Source organism: Macaca thibetana, chromosome 7, assembly GCF_024542745.1.
Source record: "Macaca thibetana thibetana isolate TM-01 chromosome 7, ASM2454274v1, whole genome shotgun sequence".
Classification (NCBI taxonomy): domain Eukaryota; kingdom Metazoa; phylum Chordata; class Mammalia; order Primates; family Cercopithecidae; genus Macaca; species Macaca thibetana.
The window spans coordinates 147392213-147398842 of record NC_065584.1 but is presented as its reverse complement, the minus strand read 5'-3'; positions in this window follow the sequence as shown (position 1 = coordinate 147398842).

Below are 6630 nucleotides of genomic sequence, written 5' to 3'. Positions count from 1 at the left end.
CTTAGACACCTCATTCTCACTAAGGCAACAATATCTGATAATAGCATAGAACGCCGCCCTCACCTCACCCTCAACCCTGAAGGGTGCATTAGCATGTGGCCCCGTGTGTGTGTGTGCGTGCGCATGCATGTGTGTACGCGTGCGTGCATGTGTGCCTGCGTGTGCATGTGTGCGTGTGTGTGTGTGTGTGAGAGTGTGTGTATGAGTGTGTGCGAGTGTGGGTGTGAGTGTGTGTGTGCGTGTGTGTGCATGTGTGTGTACGTGCGTGTGTGTGTGCGCGTGTGTGTGTGTGAGAGTGTGTGTGCGTGTGTGTGCATATGTGTGTGTGTGTGTGCGTGTAAGCCAGTGTTTTTCACTCAGTTTTCCTTGCCTTGCCCTGTCCTTTCTAAGGGCATAGCTGTGCTTTGCCTGACAGACCAGGGCAGTTTCCTGCTCTATGTTTACAGCTTTTATCATAGCAGTGTACAGTTTGAACTCAGCACACTTACAAAAAAACAACCTTCAACCTACGCTTTAGCCAAGGCCTGATAATAATATTTAAAGAAATATGGATTTTGAGTGTTTCATAGTTTTTCTAATGTATACTAAAAGTTTATGCTCTGTTCTTGCTTATAAGTGGGAGTTGAACGATGAGAACATACAGACACAGGGAGAAGAACGTCTCAGGCCAGGGCCTGTCAGGGGGTTGAGAGCAAGGGGAGGGAGCGCATTAGGACAAATACCTAATGCATGCGGGGCTTAAAACCTAGATGATGGGTCGATGGTTGCAGCAAACCACCATGGCACATATATACCTATGTAACAAACCTGCACGTTCTGCACATGTATCCCAGAACTTAAAGTAAAAAAAAAAGTTTATATATGCTCTAATATCTCCTGTACTACAGTGGCATGGGACGGACCCACATTTTGGGAAGTGATGGCTTAATGTTCTGCCGTCTACTTGAGACATTTTCTAAGGATGTTGGGTTTATTTATTTATTTATTTACTTATTTATTTATTTTGGTGAGAGTGAATATCTGCGAAGATCAGGAGCAAAAGTTTAGGGGTATATACATTGATATAACTCTTCGGAAAATTAGGTCGGTGATACATATTAGGGGCCTTATAACATGTAACCTTACACTTATCATTCCAGAAAATAATTCCTGAGATAATAACCCTCAAAGCAGGCTGGGTGTGGTGGCTCATGCCTGTAATCCCAGCACTTCAGGAGGCTGAGGCAGGTGGATCGCTTGAGCCCAGGAGTTTGAGACTAGCCTGTGCAACATGATGAAACCCCGTCTCTATTAAAAATACAGAAAAGTTAGCCAAGTGTGGTGGCAAGCACCTGTAGTCCTACCTACTGGGGAGGTTGAGGTGGAAGGATCACCTGAGCCTGGGGGTTTAAGGCTACAGTGGGCCGTGATAGTGCCACTGCACTCCAGCCTGGATGACAGAGTGATACCCTGTCTCAAAAAAAACCCCAAAACAAACAAATAAAACCAACCAACCAACCAACAAGGAACCCAAAGCAGAAAAGGCTTGATTTGTTTCCTAATGCCATTTACAATAGCAAGTGTTTTGGCAGCAATCTGAGGTTTCAATTATTGGGAGGTGGTTGCATAAATCATGGTGGATCCTTTCTTAGAGAATATTACGCAACTATTACAATGATGCTCACTCTATAAAATTAGGTGAGAGAAACAGGACACAACAGTGAATATCAAACATCTAAGGTGATCATTACTATATAAAATAAAATATCCGGCCGGGCGCGGTGGCTCAAGCCTGTAATCCCAGCACTTTGGGAGGCCGAGACGGGCGGATCACTAGGTCAGGAGATCGAGACCATCCTGGCTAACACGGTGAAACCCCGTCTCTACTAAAAAATACAAAAAACTAGCCGGGCGAGGTGGCGGGCGCCTGTAGTCCCAGCTACTCAGGAGGCTGAGACAGGAGAATGGCCCGAACCCGGGAGGCGGAGCTTGCAGTGAGCTGAGATCCGGCCACTGCACTCCAGCCTGGGCGACAGAGCGAGACTCCATCTCAAAAAAAAAAACAAACAAACAAAAAAAAAAAATAAAATATCCATAAAGGAGAGACTTGCAAGAGATATTGCTAAATGTTAGCCAAAGGTTGTTGGTAGATAGTTTTCCCCCTGTAATTTCTACTTCTTTATTATCTTCAAGTTTTAAATAGTAAATTTAAGGTTGGGGGAATTAAATCATGGACAAGGTTATTCATGTATCTTTATGTTCATTTTCTGGACAGGGATATTGTGGTGATGGCCCTGATTCATGTAGTTGGAGCCAAAGTTTCCAAAAAAGAAGTTGATGCCCTTATTGTTATTGATGTGTGTGTATGTGTTTAGTGGGGTGTGGTGTCAGGTGAGTGCCTCCTGAGGAACACTGAAGATTGACAGGGGGTCTCTAGGAAAGGGAGACTCAAATACAGTCCCCCAGGGTCCCAGGCACAACCTGCTCATCACTGCCCTGGCAGTACTTGAAGACACATTGTCCTCTAAAAGAAAGAGCCAGCTTGACATCTCAGATTACTGCCCAGAGCCAGGGAAAGAGAGTGAAGAGATTCCCCAGGGGTGGGGTGCCTCCTCCTGGATGTCTTCAGGACAGTTCCTTTGGCCGTGGAGGTTTTGGAAGGCCCTAGCTGGAGCCCTGAGGTAGGCATTGAGTTGGGCCCTGAGGGAGCTAGGAAACAAGCTGGAACAGAACAGCCATAGCAGCAGAGTAGCTGCTGTTGACCGAGTGCCTACAACACATGTGCATACAGTGAGCTAGTCTGTGAATTTTTCTAATTTAACACTCATAATCATCCTAGGAGAAAGGGTTCCAGCCCCCATTTTGTGGATAAGGAAACAGACCCAGAGAGGTTCGGTCACCTGTACAGTCACACAGCGGGGACTCACACTCAGGTTCAGCTGACTCCAACACTCCCACACTTTCAGTGACGCTGCCATGACTCTCCATGGAAGGGAACTAACACTATTGGCCCCCTTGCCTGCTTGACCAGTTCTGTCAAGCACTGGGTAATTGGGGATGTGGTAATAAATCAAGCCATACTTCCCAGGGGGATACAAACCACATTGCTGCTTCCACTTTTTAAAGTCAACTTCATCTTAGCCTTCTTGGGGCTGCCACCAATGCCCAGCCACAGAGAGGGCTAGGGTCCATGGAAAGTGCTGAGATGCTGATGTGTACACATGTGCTCTATTGTGGCCTCACGGACTGCACTCTACTTCATACAACAGTCATGCTGATTTCCTTCATATTAATGGGACAGTGTATGGCTGGGTACCCCCCTTCCTCCCTGCTTCCTTCTCACTCATCAGCTTTCAGCCTGGAGCACATACTTGTGGTTAAATTATTAAACCTTACAACAGGATAGAAATGATGACAGCTGTAATCCCTACACACACACACACACAAACACACACAAACAAACACACACTTTCACGCCACTAACAATGTGCTGAAAATGCTGACTTAATGTTATTAACCTAATGGCTGGGTTGGAATAATGATAATAATGATAACGATGATAGTAATAGTAAAAGAATTGCTCTCAAATCATTCTGAGAGGTATTGCAGCTTCAGTTGCCACACTCATTCCCTGAGAAAGAATTTGCATTTTAAGATTCAGTTCGTTTCAGGCAAACGGCTCCCCAGGAAGATAAATGAGCCTTTAATGAGGTTTTTCCTTGCCCAGAGTGAAATCTTACTCCTTTCTGCAAAAGCAGGTGAACACCAATTTCCAGACAGGATTCAGGCCAAACCTCTACATTTCCAGACTTCCAGGGGTTAGATTGGAAAATGACAACTATTAAAAATCCTGCACTCACACCTGTAATCCCAGCACTTTGGGAGGCCAAGGCGGGTGGACCACCTGAGGTCAGGAGTTCAAGAGCAGCCTGGCCAACATGGTGAAACCCTGTCTGCACTAAATATACAAAAATTAGCCGGGCATAGTGGTGGGAGCCTGTAATTCCAACTACTCGGGAGGCTGAGGCAGGAGAATTGCCTGAACCCGGGAGGCGGAGGTTGCAGTGAGCTGAGATTGCGCCATTGCACTCCAGCCTGGGTGACAGAGTAAGACTCTATCTCAAAAATCAATCAATCAATCAATCCTGGGCTCTGCGTTAAAGTGGTCCCCAGTGGGGTGTCACTGCATTTTAGCTGTGTTTTGGGTGGGGGCATGATGTGGCAGGAATGTGGCTCTCTGGCTGTCTCTGGCCCAGCGATGGTGGGAGCTTTTTGGGAACACCCCTAGAAACCAGGGGAAGTATCTTCCCTCCAGCCATAGCAGTCAGGCCACGGTTTGAAATGCTCCAGCCAGGTAAAGTAGTGTTGGGGTGCAGGCCCCAAAGGTCTCTCCACAAAGACTTGCTGAATGCCTACTGTGTATGGTTCTACACAGATGAAGATGACTAGGATATAGCTTGAACCCAGGAGGCGGAGGTTGCAGTGAGCTGAGACTACACCATTGCACTTCAGCCTGGGCAACAAGAGAAAAACTCCATCGCAAAAAAAAAAAAAAAAAGCTATTTGAGAGATAGTCTTGTTCAGCCCTTCTAAAACTCTTCTGTTCACTTGCCCTGGTTTTAAGGGTTCTGGTATCTTAGCCTTGGGATGTCCCTGTGCTATGGAGTTGTCTGTGGGACAGTAACTATATTTGTGTTACTCTTTACTATTTTGCTGTATAATATTCTATTGTCATTATAGTTTATAATTTCCATGATTATTCGAGGGCATTCAGACATTTTCTTAACACACGGATTGTGTGGCAAAGTTTTGGTCACTGACGTATAATTTTATTGCGCTGAGGTTTGTGAATGTGAGCTGCCTTTTGATATTTTCTTTGTGGCCTAGGGTACATGGTTAGTTCTTGTAAGTATGTACTTGAATAGCTGTTTATTCTTTATTTTTGAGGTGCAAGTTTACATAAATAACTGTGGTTCAACTCTGCTGTATCCTTCATAATTTTTTGGTTGATTAAATGCTTTCTGAGAGAAGTGATTAAAATCTACCACTTTGATTATTAATTGTCAATAATATCTTTTTGTCAGTTTTTGCTTTATATATTTTGAAGTTGTATTGTCAGGTTACACAGGTTCAGGATAACTATGTTTTTTTTTTTTTTTGGTGAATTGTTCTTTATCAAGACCTTTATATTGTCAAGTTTTTGTCTGAAGGCTCATTTTGTTTCAAATCAATATTGTTAAGATCAACTTCTTTCAGTTAGTATTACCGGGAATATTTTTTCTTAATCTTTTGGTTTTGATCCTTTCCTGTCTTTCGTTTTAAATGTGTCTTTTAGAATAGCTTTTAGCTGGATTACAGTGCCTGGACCACTGCCTAGTATGCATAGTAGGTGCTTAATAATTATTTGTTGAATGAATGAATGAAAAAATTTAATCTAATCTGAAAACATATCCTTTAACAGATGAGTTTAATCTGTTTATACTTGTTGTGATTATTGATAGATTTGATCAACTTCTACCACTTTTTGTTTCCTAAATACATGTTTTATATTTCCTTCTCTTTTTTTTCCTGCTTTATTGACTTCTACTGGATTAGTCGAATATGTTTTATTTCATTTCCCCTTCTACTATATTGAAATGATTCATTTTCTCTTCTTGAGTTGAACAATGGCACAATCACTTCCTATCTCTGTGTTACCAAGAAGAAAATAGAGAACAGAAATACTAACAGCTATTTATTGTATATCTTGGACAACATTTGGAATAAAGGACATTTGCTAACAATGCCCTTTGATCAGCACAATAACCCTGTAAATTCAATATTAGAATCCCCATTTTACAGACAAGAAATTTTGGATTCAGATAGTTTAAGTGACTTGTCCAAGGCCCTACAGCCAGTGACCAGCAGATCTGGGGATGAAACTTGTTCTGTGTGATTTCACAGTATGCCTTTCCTGCTGCCAGCCACACTGCTGATGCAAAGGCTGACCCCAGATTGCTGTAGGACAGTTATCACAGTATTTCTTAGTTCCCACAGCCATATTCTGGTCACCAGACCTTGTTATCTCTGTGTCCTTGTGATAATTCAGAAATGGAAATGAATGAACACAGGCCTGGGTACAAGTACTGGGCAGAGACAGCCATGAGCTGAGAAGTAAGCAGAACCCTTGAAGCCCTCCAAAATTAAATTTGTCACAATCTGAATGGATTCTGTCAAGTCTTTTTAATAACTTCTCCAAATCAGCCACTTACTGTGTTGGGAATGCATTCTCGTCTCCCATTGGATACTTATCCTTAGCCGGAGCCTGTTAACAAGCAGACACAAAGAACTGTAATTCTTGCTACTATCTCTGCAAATTGCTCTTCAGCTATGTGTTCTTTCTTCAAACAGCTTCCATTCTGCTTGTATTGTCTCCCTCTGGAAAGGGTCTGAGGGCCCAGATTAGAGAGAGGGAGGAACATAGGGCCACACGGTCTCTGCTTATAGGAGAGCAAGGACAGAAGCTTCTGAAGCTGTATTAATATTCAGTGCCAGTGGCAGGATGGATGGGAGAGGGGACAGGCTGCAGGAGCCTTTGATGAGGTCACCCACGGAGGAGGCAGTTGCTATCAATAAGATTACCCACAATCCCTCTAGCTCCTGATGAGTTCC